Genomic DNA, 17,224 nt, shown 5'->3' on the forward strand with positions numbered 1-17,224 from the left:
GAATGATGCAGAATAGGAATTTATACTAGGATATATTTCCTAATTAATTAAGGACTTTTAATTTTCTTTCCAATTTAGAATTTTGTTTTTCCTTAGTAATTTAAGATAATTACTACTACTATAAATAATACCCTCTTATAGCCTTTGAAGGCAAATTCGAGTTCAATAATATTTTTAATTTTCAAATCTCTTTGAGAGTATTTGAGCAATTAATTCCTAGTATTCTATGGAATCAACGAGTCTTAACCCTTAAATTCGTAATATACTTTTCAATCAACATGAATTTAGTTATTCTTTTATTCCAGTATTCTCTAAAATCAATGGAATATTTAGAACATTAAAATTCCACTGCATCACATAATTAGAGGGTTCATTGGATAGCTGATACTCTAGGGTTTGAAGCTCCATGTTCTGTTTTGCTTTGTCTTTTGAGTCAGTGTCCGAGTCCGAGTCAGAGGCATCGGTCGAGTCCGAAGAGTTGGCTTTTGTTGTTGGTTTAGGGTTGTTCTTAACGCCGGGCATGGCCGTGTCTCCATCTTCTTCTTCTTCTGTGATTGCTGCTAGAGTTTTTTCTTCGGGTTCTATCTTCTGAACTCTTTCTTAATTTGTCTCTTTCAACGAGTAATGGTTTTTCAATTTTATGCAATTTTTTTAACGATAAAATGATACATGTCTGGATTCTGGAGTGGTAGAAATTTTGTTTATATCCCTTGATTTTGATTAAAAATACAAATAAATGTATTTATTATTGGTCAAATTAAAAGAACCCCCCCCCCCAAACACACACACATATTACACATGCATAAGCATTTGTATTAGTGTTTCACTGCAACAATCACTCTAATTTTCCCCTTTATTTCTCCCATCCTAATTTATTATATGCCCATTGAATAATGGAGTAAAGTATAAGAAAAATTAACTGTATGATTTTTTTTTTCAAATTTTGTGACAATTTGAACATTATTTTTGTTAAGTTGTGCATCAATTTACGGGCGAGTCTGTATGAACCCCTAAATTTACTCATCAAACCCATAAATTCATTAAAAAATTTATTACAAAATTCCCGTTCAAATCACAGCCAAGCATGGCATATGTCCTGAATGATTCTGCTTGTTAGGAAAGGAAGATATCAACTAATCCAAAATGCAGTAAAGAGCAGTTTAACTAAATATGCAGTGGAATCAGACATGAAAGAACGTTTAACAGATACAGATATCTAAAATAACATCTAATTATCAGAAATTAAGATGCAAGATTTCAGGTGTTTACAAATAAGACTAATTAAACAAACAAGATGAAAACTACAAGTTACATTGTTAAGCAGTTAATATTAATTAAAGAAGCTGGACGAAAGAAATTTACCCCTGAACCTGTCCCTGTAAATCTTTTACTGTAGATATGACCCAATTCAATTTCCATAGATATATAACTTTGCCAGGCTTCCAACATTGTACCACTGCATTAAGAGAAGCACAAGCTATCTAAAAATATATATAGATATAAACAATTTTTTGCTATGTATGCACTGGCAAAAATTAAAATTGGTGAACCTGATCTTAAGTAGCCTCTCCCAGATACTACGAGTATCTTTTCCCATACTTTGTTCAAGACGCGCCAATAAGCATACAAACACATCAAACCGTTGGTATTCTTCATCTGTTCTGACAAGTAATCTGATGCACACTGTAAGGAAGAGAAGACACTGTCGTTTATGGACATTTACAACCTCCAAATCCCAGAAAGCTAACAAATTTAATGGGTATCATAAAGATTAAAGACAGACAGGTTATTTGTTTATGAGCACAAACTTTGAAGACAGCTGTACATCCTGTACCAAGGTTAGACTATCAATAGTTGAACATCATGTGAAGATTTAAATCCATAAATTCTTGAAGACATCTTCTCTAAGTCAAAAAGCATCCCATAGGAATTTTGACTGTTTTGTGCTACCAATGATGATGGTAGCGCCAGACCGCCAGTCAGCTCTCTCTCTGGCCAAGAAAGTCCTCAATGATAAACATGATCCAAGAAATAAAAGCAATGGATTGAAATCTACCATCCAGAACAAGCCATCTAGAAGTACCAATGCTTCAGTGCAGTGCCTTCCACTTGATATGTAACAAAATTTTGACAAGGAAACTTAAAACTTCACTTAAAAGCACTAGTGACAGCATCCCACAACATTGGACACAGATATAGCTGCTGGAAAACATTCAACAGAAACAAAGAATTCCAATGGTATCTATGCCAGACACAATGTTATACCTGATGCTGGCATAAGATCAATATGCCACAATTGCACTTGATAGCCATACACGAAACAACATATGTCTTGAATCTTAAAGGTATCATCTAGCAACTAGCTCCATCCAGTGATCCACAATTAAGCATTTCTTGGGTATGATCACTACAAGAAATTTGACTTTTTAAGACGATATTTTTTTCAACGCTTTGACATTTGGTCACGAAATGATATTTACTGTGACAAATTTATGAAATCGTATCTAATAATTTTGTCCTGACTTGTGTTATATTTTGTGACCAATAATTTTATTTTGGAACACAATATTTGGTATCCGATTCAACCTTTTTGTGACAAATATTTTTTTAGTCACTGAAAAACATATTATTTTAGCACAAGAATTTCCCTCCAAATTCGAAACATTTTGGGACAATATTGCATTATTTATGACAAAAAAAATGGTTGCAAAATATTAGTATAGGCGATGACACTATTTCGTAACTAAAAGTTAAGTACAAATTTAACCAAACTATCTGTGACATATATATTAGTCTCTAAAGCTATTTTTACTTCTTATAATTTTAAGATGCCATTTTTTGGTCTTGGATGAGTAATTACAGTGACAAAAGTAAAAGTAGTAGCTAAAGGTTTTGTCTTGAATAACATTGTATTTTTGTGACCAAGTTCTTTCTTTTCTTGGACACACTATATATACGTTAAAATTCTTGGAACAATTCACTGAGAACTGAAAACCTTATCATTTAATCATGTGATTTATTGGCTTGCATTTGGCTATATGATATGGTTGGAATGGTGGTTCTTGTTGTGTGAAATTGATGAAACCTACCTCGGTGCAAAGAATTGATTGTAGAAGTTTTGCAATTTTTTTAGAACATACTGTAGAAGTTGGCCCATGGATGTATGCAGAGGCTTATGCTCAATATGTTAGCTCGAACAGTTCTTTGTTGTTGTGCTTTTGAGTGATATATCGCTTAACTGAAAAAGAAAAGAAAGAAGAAGTTTATTGAAGACTAAATGTCTGATTTATGTCTCTCTTGCAGGAATACTGCTGTAAATGTAGAAACCTGGGTTAGTGCATTTGGAAATAATGGTTTGCAGCATGATTGGCTCATTTGCATTGCTAAGATAGGCCAGACATTAACAAGAGCAACCAGGTAGGGAATTTTTGGTACAGTTTTATTACTATTCTTTTGCGGTTGTTATGGAAGATGTGCTATATTTCAATGATTCTGGTAATAGTTTTATTTTGTTTTAGGAAAAGGATTTCCTTATGGTAACTTCCAAATTATAAATGAACAAAATATATATATAAGTAGACTCTTTTGGCAGCCTACTTATGTTTTGGAAGACATAAAAATAAATTATTATTTTATAGATTGTAACGCTTATTTTTTTAGTTAAATTTAATGAGTTAAAAGAATTAATTTTGGCGGCATTAGATAGATGTACCGCCACATCAGTTTATTAATTTGTTTAACAACACACATCTATTATGACAACCTTTCATAAATTGCCACATGTATTAGTTTAACTCACCCAGGTAACTCTTCTTTTATCACTTCTTTAAACCCTACTTTATAAGGTTTTCATTACAAATTATTTCCACACCCCGCCACTTTCCCCTGTGTTTCACGGTTTTCAAAGAAATAAAGCAACTGGTTTGTTTCCTAAGATTTCTATTAGGTTATTTTATTATTAGTTTATTTTATTTGTACTGCAATTGTGTGCCTTCCTTTCTTTTTTTCTCCCTTGAAGTAGCAAGTACACTTACCGACATACACATTTTTTATTGCAATTTTTGTTTAGGGATTTTCATCCAGCAGCTTTTTCTCCCTTTTCTGATCCATCAAGTTTTCATAGGGATTCTCCATTCTCTACTCACAAGGTTTGATTTTTTTTTTGTTTTATATTATTTTAATATAATATTCTGTATTCATTATTATAGTGATCTAATATTTTAATGATTAATTGTTTAATGAGCCATTGTGATTGAAAAAGCAAGTACACTTACTGACATATATCATATTGCAATTTTTGTGTTGGGATTTTCATCCAGCAGCTTTTGCTCCTTTTTCTCATCCATCAAGTTTTCCAACCGTCCTCCATTCACCAAGGTATGGTTAATTTTTTGTTTTATATTAAATTCTGCTTTCATTATTATGCTGATTCAATATTTTAATAATTAATAATTTCATGAGCCATGTATTGTTGACTTTTTACTATTTATAATAATTAATAGGTTCAAGATATGTTTACCTTGATTTTTTTCAATCCTGCAAAGTGGCCACGAAATATATTATTAGAACCTAGACTTGGTATAACATATGTATTTGAAATACATATTTAATAAATAAAAGTATATAATATTTTAATAATTAACATTAGAAATACATATTTAAGAAATAAAAATATTTAATATTTTGATAATTAATATTTGAAATAATTAATATTTTATACTTTATACTTTAATAATTAATATTTATGATTAACATTTTAATAAAAGTATATAATAAATGTACTTTAATAATTATTTTAATAAATATTTAATATTTTATACTCAAATACTATTTCATCACCATTAAAACATTATCATAGAAATATTTGAAATACATATTTAATAAATAAAAGTATATAATATTTTAATAATTAACATTAGAAATACGTATTTAATAGATAAAAATATTTAAAATTTTATACTTTAATAATAAATATTTATGATTAACATTTTAATAAAAGTATATAATAAATATACTTTAATAATTATTTTAATAAATATTTAATATTTTATACTCACATACTATTTCATCACCATTAAAACATTATAACAGAAATATTTGAAATGCATATTTAATAAATAAAAATATTTAATATTTTAATAATTAACAGTTTTAGGAGCCATGTATTGTTGACTTTTAATATTTATACTTTAATAATTAATAGGTTACATGTGTTGATTTTTTTTAATACTCCAAAATGATCACTAAATAATTAGTATACCCTAGACTTTGTATAACAAACTTCAGAAAAATAATAAAATATAAAGAACCAAACATTCCTGAAGGTTCAACTTTAACTTATATGAATGGTTTAACTGGCTAGTAGTGCAAGTTAATATCTTGCAAGTTAATAAAATACTATTGTAGGAATGATTTTTTTTCTATATTTTTTTGTTCTTCTGCATTGCTAGGAATGAAAATAATTAATAGACTAATAGATTGAAAATACATAACAATAGACTATATTTTTTACCAATGTGGATTAGGAAAAAGAATAAGAATGAAAATACACAATTAACAATCAAAGTACATAATTAATAGACTAATAGATTGTTTGCTGTAACAGGACTTTAATGATGGATAAGAATTGGATGTGGTTGTCAAATAGATTGTCTAAGGAGTTTCGTGACGGTGTTAAGTCTTTCATTAAAATTGCTGAAAAAAATTTAGACCAAGATGGTAAGACACGGTGTCCTTGTCGAGATTGTCTGAATACTCGATCATTCAATGTAAAAACTGTTGCAAGCCATTTGATCCTAAAAGGTTTCTCTAAAAGCTATAAAAAAATGGACTTTACATGGAGAACAACTTGAAATCGGTAGTGGTAGTGCTAATTTGAATGAGGACACGAATCAAATAGGTAATGATGATGATGACGATGATGGTGATGATGATGGATGTCTTGAGATGTTGTCTGACAGGTGTGGGGAAATGGATATGAATATTGACACAAGTCTAGCGGAATCAAATAATGTGGAAATTGGAAATATCTTCCATGAATTTGAAAAATTATTTGATGCTGCTAAGCAGGAAGCATATCCGGGTTGTTCTAAGTATTCAGCTTTAACTTGTATTATCAAGTTAATGCACATTAAAGTACTTCATCACTGGAGTGATAAATCATTTGATATGTTGCTCCAATTCTTAAAGGATTTGCTTCCTGAAGGTTCAAACATTCCAACATCATACTATGAGGCTAAGAAAATATTGCATGACTTAGGAATGGGGTATGAATCAATTCATGCATGTGAAAATGATTGTGTTCTATTTTGGAAAAAGAATGTTGATGCTGATAAATGTCTTGTTTGTGATGAGTCTAGATATAAATTTGATAATGGAAAAGACAAAAAGACTCTAAAAAAGGTCTTACGTTATTTTCCATTAACACCTAGACTACAAAGATTGTTTATGTCAAGACATACAGCTTCTGATATGAGGTGGCATAAGGATAAACGTGTTGAAACAGAGGGTATTTTAAGGCATCTAGCTGATTGTGAAGGTTGGAAGGACTTTGATAACCAATATCCTTATTTTGCTCAAGATCCACGCAATGTTAGATTGGGTCTTGCAACAGATGGTTTCAATCCATTTGGTAATATGAGCAATGCCTATAGCACATGGCCAGTAATGCTTGTTCCTTATAATCTACCACCTTGGAAATGCATGAAAACCCCATTTACAATGATGTCGCTTCTTATTCCCGGTCCAAAAGCACTTGGGAAAGATATTGATGTGTATTTACAACCTTTGATAGAAGAATTGAAAGAACTATGGACCAATGGTATTGACACTTATGATGTATCTAAAAAGGAAACTTTTCGTCTACATGCATGTGTTTTATGGACAGTGAATGACTTTCCAGCTTATGGTAACTTATCAGGCTGGAGTACCAAAGGCTAAAAAGCATGTCCAGTATGTAACAAAGATACATCATCACAACCTTTGATAAATAAAATTTGTTACATGGGTCATCGTCGATTCTTACCGTCACGTCACCGTTGGTGAAATAGTTTAGAATTTAATGGGAAACCAGAAAAAGATCCAGCACCAAAGGTATTGTCAGGAGATGAGATTTTGAAACAACTTGAGTGTGTGGAACATGTGCAATTTGGCAAAAGTCCAAAGTGTTCTAGTCGGAAAAGAAAACATTCTTTTGAGGGCCTGAATTGGACAAAAAAAAGTATCTTTTTTGAGTTAGAATATTGGTCTAAACTAAAGTTGCGTCATAATCTTGACGTAATGCATATAGAGAAGAATATATGTGATAGCATCATTGGGACCTTGTTGAATATCGAAGGGAAACAAAAGACACTATCAGGGCTAGAAAAGATTTAGAAAAAATGAATATTAGAACTGAGTTGCATTTAATACCTGATGGGCCAAGATTTTTAAAACCTCATGCATGTTATACACTTGCTTTAGCTGAAAGAAAAGATTTTTGTCGATTTTTGAAATCCGTTAAGTGTCCGGATGGATATGCTTCTAATATTTCAAAGAATGTGAATGTTAATGAGGGTAAGATTTCAGGACTAAAAAGTCATAATTGTCATGTGTTACTGCAGCAATTGCTTCCAATTGGTATACGACCATATTTGCGAGAAGATGTTTGTACAGTACTTGTAGAGTTATCAAACTTCTTTAAACAAATATGTGCAAAAACTTTGTGTGTTAGTGATTTGAAAAAATTAGCCAAAGAAATTGTCTTCATTCATTGTAAATTGGAGAGAATATTTCCACCTGCTTTCTTTGATATTATGGTTCATTTGGCAATACATTTGCCATTAGAAGCAAAACTTGCTGGCCCTGTTGCATTTAGGTGGATGTATCCATTTGAAAGGTATTTAGGGAAATTAAAAAAATATGTAAGAAATAAAGCCAGACCTGAAGGTTCTATTGCTGAGGCATATATTGTGGAAGAATCACTTACATTTTGCTCAATGTACCTTAGTGGATTCGAAACAAGGTTTAATCGACATGAGCGGAATGATGATAGACAAAATGAAGAAATTTCTAGTTTATCGGTGTTCAACCAACGTGCTAGGCCATTTGGTAAAAGGGAAGAAATACAACTACCTCGAAAGCTTATACAAAAAGCTCATTGGTATGTCTTGAATAATTGCGAGGAATTACAACCTTACTTGGAGTAAGTAAATTATAGTCTTTTGAAATACACACAAACACACACATGCTATTTATATGATTTTTAATTTCTAATTTAAATAAAAAAAATTATATAGTGAGCATGCTACGGAGTTGGAGGCACATAGTCTTTCTAATATATCGGAAAGACAAGAAGAGTAATTCCCTACATGGTTTAAAAATTGGGTTTGTAATGAATATCATTTAGTAATTTAATATTTATACTTAATCAACTTTAGGATTAAATTACTTTTTTCATTATTTCTTTGTAGATGATGACTATGCGTTGTGAAGGGTCAATAGAAGCCACTGACCAATTTTATTCATTAGCTTGTGGTCCAAATCCTGTTGTGTACTCGTACTCTGGATGTAATGTCAACGGAGTTCGATATCATGTTCACACTCGTGATAAGAATCTAAAAACTCAAAATAGTGGAGTTATGGTACCAGGTCAACATGGCAGCGTTAGTGTTGACTTTTATGGTGTTTTATCTAGTGTTATAGAGCTAAATTATATTTTCGGAAATCAGATTATCTTATTTAAATGCGATTGGTTTGATACTAATTTTAATAAAAAGAGAATACAAAAGGATTATCATCTCACAAGCATTAATGTAAGCAGAATGTGGTACGAGAATGATCCTTTTGTGTTAGCAATTCAAGTCCGACAAGTATTCTATGTTGATGACTACAAGCTAGGATCAAATTGGAAAGTGGTAAACAAGATGCAACACCGACATATGTGGGATGTTCCAGAAATAAATGACATAGAAGAAAGCTTTGAAAATGTAGATAATATTTACCAAGAGAATGAGTCATCTGACATTCAATTGGCCGTCGAAGAAGAATGTTTAGATGGTAGACAATTCAATCGACCTGATGTGAGTTCTGAAGAAGCTGACAACGATGGAATACATAATGAGGGACTAATACTTGAAGATGAGGCTTCTGATATTGGGGAAGAGGATGAAACAATTGAAAATTATTGTAGTGATAGTGAAAATATTTCATCAAAAGATAATGACAATGATATCAATTAATAATACATGCAATACAATTTGGTAATCTTTTTTTTTATGTGCATTATTATGTATGATTTATTTTTAGTTATTTGTTTATGTTAGCACATATTTGTATTATGGATGATTTAATTATGTTTTGTTAAATTATAGGATATTGGATCATGGCTCCTGTAGGTTCTCGCCGATCACGTTCAGTAGCAGGGGCACAAGCACGTAATGAATTAGCTGCACCAACTAATTCATTGTCCAATTCTAGCTCTAACGCTATTCCTGGTATTTTATCTAGTCATATTTTAATTTTTTTTAATTTGCCTCATGTCATTTAAAATTATTGATATTTTTATTCTTTTTTTTTTGTAGTTGCTAATATTAAGAAAAACAAGAGATCCAAGTCAAGAGGCTTAAAACTTGACAAGCTCATTCACCAGTCCCAAGCACCATTGCCAATTGAATTTTGTGAAACAATGAAAGTGCCTGTTGGTGCTAATGCAGCAGCGTTAGCTTCTGATACTGGTGTCGTTCTAACGAAAATTGCTCCATTAGGGGCAAAGAAATGGAAAGATGTGCCAGAATCTCAAAGGATATTGATGATAGATGATATTGCAGTACTATTTTACTTCATTTCATGTTTAATAGTTAATGGATTGGTGGTCCTCTTTTTTGTACAAATTCAATGTTACTAACATTTGTGGTATTTTCTCCTTGTTTACTTTGCAGAGCAAATTTGTTATTGATGTCCATAATCCAATCATTAGAAACTACTTACTGGATAAATTGGCGACGAGGTTCAAAAATTTTCGTCACCAATTGAAGAAAGAGTTTGAGCAATATCCTACAGTTGAAGAGGCAAAGCGAAATCCACCGAAAGATCTTCGTCATAAGCAAGCAGAATGGGAGAGTCTTTGTGATTATTTTTCAAGTGAGGCATTTAAGGTACAATTTTAATATACCAAGTGCTATTTGCTGGTAGAAATCTTCTTTGTGATTTTTTTTTGTTGGCACTGTTTTTCTACACCATTTTTATTGTTTTTCTTTGTGATTTCAATCACTATAATTAGATTGGTACCTTTTATTATTAATGTTTATTATAAAATATATCATTGAGGATTTTTCCATGAACCATATTCTGTGTAAATCATAAAATGCAACTATTTTGTTAAAACGCTTCAGAAAATTGAAATTTATGGCAAACTTAGGTGCTGTAAATTATTATTAGAACCTAGGTCAGCTTACCCATTTCACACGATGACATAGTTTTCATGTAATAATTGTCAATTCTATTAATTAATTTGATAACATGTTCTAACAAAATTAATTACAGATACGATCAGAAAAAAATAAGCAGAATCGTAGTAAAGTGTCTTCTGTGCATCGTGGTGGATCGAAGTCTCATGCACAACATCTAAATGAAATGGTACTTGAAATGAAGGAAATTTTGTTTGACCTTTTTCTATTATGTACTTGTATCATGTTTATAAATATTAAAATGCTTTTCTTCTTTTATATTGGAAAGACGGAAATGCTTAGAGAGTCTCCTGGTTTGATTGCTTTGTTCCGAAAGATGTTTTGGAGTGAAGCCAAAGGATGGAGTAGTATGGAAGCAAAAGCGAAATATGTAAGTTTTTCCAAATTATTTACGTTTACTTGCAGTTAGAAGTATATGTGGGATTGAGGACATATTTGCTTAAAAAATTTAACTAATGTTTCATTCTTCCATTGTATTATCATTTTACTCTTATTTTATTACAAAGAATAAAATGATATTTTATTAGTCTACAAGAAAAATAAGAATTGTTCCATTACGTGATTGTAAAGTGTAACTGTGATTGAGGAAATAACATGCAGTCCGTTAATCAGAATTTATTCATGTGCAGAAATACAATATTGATAAGTTTAAATGCATTTTTCTCCAGATTTGGTATTTTAATATCGAATTGAAATATGTTGCTGAACCATTGCAATATCACTATTAGTTTATGTTTCCCTACAAGCTTGCTGACTATCTCTGCCATTTGTGAGTTCACTTTGGGTGAGTGTCTTGTTTACTGTAGTCTACATATAACCAGCTTTTATCGATACACATGTTTGTTGAGTATCAAGTTGTCTATGGTAGCTATAACAGTTCTGCACAGGTGTATGACGACACTCCACTTATATATGAAATACAATATTGATATATAAGTTTATTCATGTGCAGAATTACAATATTGATAAGTTTATATGCATTTGTCTCCAAATTTGGTATTTTAATATTGAATTGAAATATGTTGCTGAACCATTGCAATATCACTATTAGTTTATGTTTCCCTACAAGCTTGCTGACTATTTCTGCCATTTGTGAGTTCACTTTGGGTGAGTGTCTTGTTTACTGTAGTCTACATATAACCAGCTTTTATCGATACACATGTTTGTTGAGTATCAAGTTGTCTATGGTAGCTATAACAGTTCTGCACAGGTGTATGACGACACTCCACTTATATATGACTATCATATATTGCTCAACAGGCACATTGATTATATTTGCAATGTATGACTTGTTGTGATTGTTCTGCTTTTAATTCTGAGCTTACTTTCCACTCATGTATGACGGGCTTAATATGCTCTACTTGTGCGTTGAGTGGCGACTAGATTTTCAATATGCTTAGAATTGTTATTTTACATCATTCTCCAACATAGATATGGATGTAAACAGAATATTAATTGAAATCATACTCATAACTCATTATATTATTTGCTTAGAACCCTTCTTGTAATTTTAAATTTATATATATTTTTATTATTCTTTTCTAGTACTAGTGGATTCTAGAAAGTATGTTATTATAGTAGTAATAATTAAAGAATCCACTCACCGAGTTATATCTATTATACATTTATACTCATCTTTCTTTTTCTTGTTTCTATCTCCTCGGGCATTCAAGAGCTTCCTCCTTGCTGTTAATATCTTTTTATAACGAGATTCAAGAGCTTTATTTTTAATATGACTAATAAAATATGATTCACTATCTTTTGTAGATGTGTTTAATATTATTTTTAAAGATTTAGTAATTATTCAATTTCTAATTATGCAGGACCAAATGATAGACATGAAGGAAAACTCCAATACCAAGGAAAATGTTGAGCCATTAACTGATAATCAAATTTGTGAAATTGTTTTGGGGAAGAAATCTAATTTTGTGAAGAAAATGATAGGTCCTTTAAAGTTAACATCCAATGTAGCATTGTCCCAACAAAATCAGGAGATGGCAAAGACGATTGAGGAGCAAGCAAAAAAGATTAATGAGCAAGATAACAGACTATAGGTAGTTGAAGATTTCATAAAATTCATGAAAGAACAACCATCATTTTCACTTACACCTTCAGTTGATCCTGCATTATTTGATTCTCAATCCCAATAAGACCTTTGCAAATACATCTACTATGAAATTTTACTTTTAGGTCATTGATAGTGATTTGTGACTTTTATATTTACATTTATTTGCTAAGAACCAAATTTGTTTGGATTTCAATGTCATTCTTTGTGTTTGAATCCTTCGGATTATGAATAAATATTTCGAAGTCTTTCTTATGTTATGCTTTGTGTTTGAATCCTTCAGATTATGAATAAATATTTCGAAGTCTTTCTTATGTTATTCTCATTATTCTCATTGTTGTTGGTTTGATTGTTAATGACCACCTATTTTTAATAATCACACTAGCCTGTCTAGTAAATTACTTCGTCCTTAAAAATAATGTGAGACAATATTGTTTGTTATTTGAAACGAAGATAATTGTCATGGAATAATCTCTTTTGTATCCAAATTTTTTCGTCATTAAATATCAATTTATGTGGCTACAATATGTCGTCGTGAATGCTTTCTTTTAATGACAATTTAGAGTAGTCACTGTAACTCTTCGGATACGATATAAATAGTCATCAAATGGTAAAATATATTGTGATTAAAAACAATGTGAGACTATATTATTTATCATTTGAAACGAAATTAATAGTCATGAAATAATATTTTTTGAATCAAAATTTTTGGTCAATAAATATCAATTTATGTGACTAAAATGTGTCGTCATGAATGTTTTCTTTTAAATGACAATTTAAAATAGTCACTTTAACTTTTAGGATACAATATAAATAGTCGTTAAATAGTAAAATGTATTGTAGTTAAAAATAATGTGAGACTATATTGCTCGTCATTTGAAACGAAATTAGATGTCACGGATTAATATTTTCTGAATCAAAATTTTTTTGTCACTATATATCAATTTATATGACTAAAATATGTCGTCGTGAATGTTTTCTTTTAATGATGATTGAAAGTAGTCATTTAAACTTTTTTGATACCATATAAATAGTCATAAAATAATAAAGTGCATTGTAATTAAAAATTATGTTAGACTATATTACATATATTTTGCAACGAAAGAATACGTCATAACATGTTAATTTTTCTGACTAAATATTATAGTTGCGAATGCTTACATTTTATGACAATAGATAATAGTCACTTAAAATGTTTTGATACAATTTAACTAGTCATGTAATAGTAAAATAAACTGTCATTAAAATAAAGTTGGCACTAAATTAATTACTAATTGTATTAGCAAAAATTGTCACAAATGAAAACTATTTGGGACGATTATGAAATGTCGCGATATGTAAACTTCAACAACAAAAAAATAGTGTTGCTAATTGTATCGTCAAACCTCTAAAATGACGATTTTAGTAATAGTTGCGACTATATTTACAAACTCTTAAGACAAATATTATAGTCACTATAAACCACATATTATGACCGATATGAAGTGTCATTGATTACATTTTTGAATCTCTAATTTGACTATTTTAGACACTATTCGTGACAATTTTAACTTAATTTTAAGACAATCATGTTGGTCATAGAATAATGTTCTTAAAGTGACGAAAATAATTTTGGTCGTTAGAACCTTTTAAGACGGTCCTTCTACGACTAACGTGTGACAATTTATTTTTTGTCATAAAAAATATAAAGTGACTAATTTATTATTTTTAGTGACTAATATTCTTTGTAATAAAATCTTATTTTTCTTGTAGTGGATTTGGGAAGCTTCAATTTCTTGATATTAAGGAGTAAAACCAATTTTAATATTGAATAGCCAACAGTATAAATTTACAAACCTGAAAGGTTTCCCTTATCAATGAATAATCCAAGGTGCCCTCAACTTCACCGGAGAATAAAATTCTCCGCCTCAAACCATCTATTCGAGCAAGGAATAGATCTAGGTACTGAAACAAAAAAGAACCAGTTAACAAAAAAATGCATGATGAATCAGAAGTAGATATATACCAAATCATACAGCTCAAGAAACCAAGATATGTACAGAAGACATAAATTTATATCTTTACCTCCTCAAAGGTTGAAAAAGCACATCGTAGTGACTTCCCAAACACCTGAAATTAGTAATGGAAAATTTGATGAAATAATAGGTGAATCCCGTAAATATGTAATAGGGGCAGAATGAAATTAAGATTCGAGTTTGCGCAATTTGTTGCTATTAATATAATTAGAACAATCTTTTATAAATTTAAAAAATACAAAGACGTTTGTAAAGAAAATAAGTACAGGACGTTTAAACAACCCAGTTATTAAAATGCTATGGAAGTATAAAAGGAGCAGGAGCACCAAGAAAACACTTTTTGGAGCATTCCAACAACCACCACGGTATTTAATATGCATTAATTTTTCAGCACAGGTGTATTTGCCCACTAAATCTCTCTGATCCATGTTTGCTTCTGTACAGATGTGTAAATGCTAAAGCAAAAATTACTCTTCAAGGGAAGTATATTGCAATTTCAGGGGAGGGGAAAAACAAAAAAACACTAGGGAATGCTTTTCCTCAGTGACTCCCACAATCAAGTGCTTACCAAGAAATTTGCCGAGGAAGCTGATCATTTCTTTAACTTCAAACAATCAAAATCAATTACATTCAGGAAAATTGATTCAGCTCAGAATAAAGGGTGACAGTTAAACCTAAAGTGGATATCTCCTCCTCATAAGCACGGCCACATTCCAGAGAGAGCAAAGATCGTACCCAAAGTTCTCCTGCCCAGGGACAATTTTTTGTAGCCCTGGAATAAACATCTCTCACAACATTACCTACCTGAAGAGGAGAGTAGATTAGTATACAAATAGCTGCAACAGGAGGATTAAAACAGAAAATAGAAGGATAAACCTTTAATGTTTTGTCAAGATAATGAGTATAATCAAGCCAGAGATCACTTGATACAGGAAAGTCGGTAATAGCACGTTCATAAAGAAGTTGAACTCGACCAGGATCTCCAGAAGATTGCTCATACTTCCAAGTATATCTACAACAATAACAGATTAATATAATAATATTAGACTTGAAAGCACAAAATAGAAAAAGGAGAAGAAAGAAGATAATGACACTGCATGTCCCCCCCCCCCCCCCAACAAAGTAAAAAGAGCAGACATTTTATTTTTTTTTAGAATGCAGATATTAAATATTTATTACTTATTATTATTATTATTATTTGCTAAGAAACAATAGATCATATTTAAAATGCAGATATTAATTGTTAGCTACACAAAAGCAAAATACTAATGCCATAAGAAGAAATCTGACATTAGTAAAATTTTTAGGGCTATATTTCACTTACTTTAAAAAGCTATCAAATGACGATAGTAAAGTCATCTACCATGTATTGTTGAAATTTCTCTGAGTCTGATAAATCCTGCCTAGAAATCTGCTCTTCAAGATGAGCTCGTGCATTACACATCTCCAATGCCTTTTGGTATGCTGAGGCAACATTAGAAGAAATCCCATCTAGATTACTAGATTCAACATCAAGGTCAGCCCCCTGTTCGACCTCCCAAGACTTGTAAGGGGAACAGACAACTGGCGATGAAATATACTTCGAATCCACTGAACCTGTTTTTCCTTTTCCTGCAAAACAAGCAGCAAAGGTCTTGGAATGCTTGTCATGTGGTAGGGTTGGAACACTCCCCCCACCAACCAAAAAAAAAAAACTTCCCTTTTTCTTTCTATAGATGGGAATAAACTCGTTATTTAGCCCAAAATAAATTAAAATATCTCACCTTCAAGTTAGTCTTATCAATCCTACTAAATATAGCTAGCTCAAATTCTCTGTACAATTCCCTTCTGAAACATGCAGACCAGCAGCAGTAATAGCCGCTTAAATAGATTCCTGCCTTTGAAATGCCATCGGCTAAACATTCGCGCATAGATGGATCATATTCTTGCAAAATTTCGAATAATCACACCAAAGAGGGACAGACTGCATCAGAAAAAAGTGTATTCAGCTGCCTTCATTTATATGAAAGAAGTGAGGAAGTTAGTTTGTGCATCACACAATTAAATTAGACTATAGAAATATTTATAAAAACCTACGTACACCTTACTGATTTTGAGTTGGAGCTGTTATAAAAATTTTTTTAACTTCAACAATTAATAAAGGTTAATACAAGAGAAAGTACTTCATTTTAGCTGACTCCTCCTTCTACATTTACTAAGCCATTAACCATAATGATGAAGAATATTAGTGAAGTGAGTTTGACTGATAGAAAATTGTACTATTTCTTTAAGTTAACAAATATGCAACATAATTCAGAAGCCGCCAATTTGTTACACACCATACAATTAAAAATGGAAGTAGTGGAATTAACTAATTAATTAATTTTCAGCAGTAAAAAAAAATTAAGATTAACATATGATGTGCCTGCATGTAACTTTGCATAATCTTATTTTTAGTCTGTTGAGACATGATCAATTCTCGTTCTCTCTTATTAAATCATACTCTCATTTTAATCTGGTATCGAATTTAGTTATATATCTAATCTAATCTGGTTGATTTTTCTTTTCAAAGATTTCAAGTAAAAATGATTCTTAAAATTAATTTTTGATATATGGTGGATGTTGTTACTTTGGTGGCCACTTATAGAGAAACCAAACGATATTTGCCAATTTGTGAAATCAGATACAAGCATTTGATGACATTCAGCAAGCTTTTACAA

General features: G+C 30.9%; 1 long non-coding RNA gene and 1 pseudogene across 1 annotated transcript; one reads left to right on the plus strand and one right to left on the minus strand.

Moving 5' to 3' along the window:
* Positions 1-1,403: 1,403 nt before the first annotated feature.
* LOC112495551 (uncharacterized) lies at positions 1,404-16,596 on the minus strand (annotated as a pseudogene).
* LOC102612677 (uncharacterized) lies at positions 10,723-12,770 on the plus strand. The gene is made up of 2 exons (XR_008055413.1): positions 10,723-10,815; positions 12,269-12,770. It is a non-coding gene; the product is annotated as an uncharacterized LOC102612677 (long non-coding RNA).
* Positions 16,597-17,224: the final 628 nt, after the last annotated feature.

Source organism: Citrus sinensis, chromosome 5, assembly GCF_022201045.2.
Source record: "Citrus sinensis cultivar Valencia sweet orange chromosome 5, DVS_A1.0, whole genome shotgun sequence".
Classification (NCBI taxonomy): domain Eukaryota; kingdom Viridiplantae; phylum Streptophyta; class Magnoliopsida; order Sapindales; family Rutaceae; genus Citrus; species Citrus sinensis.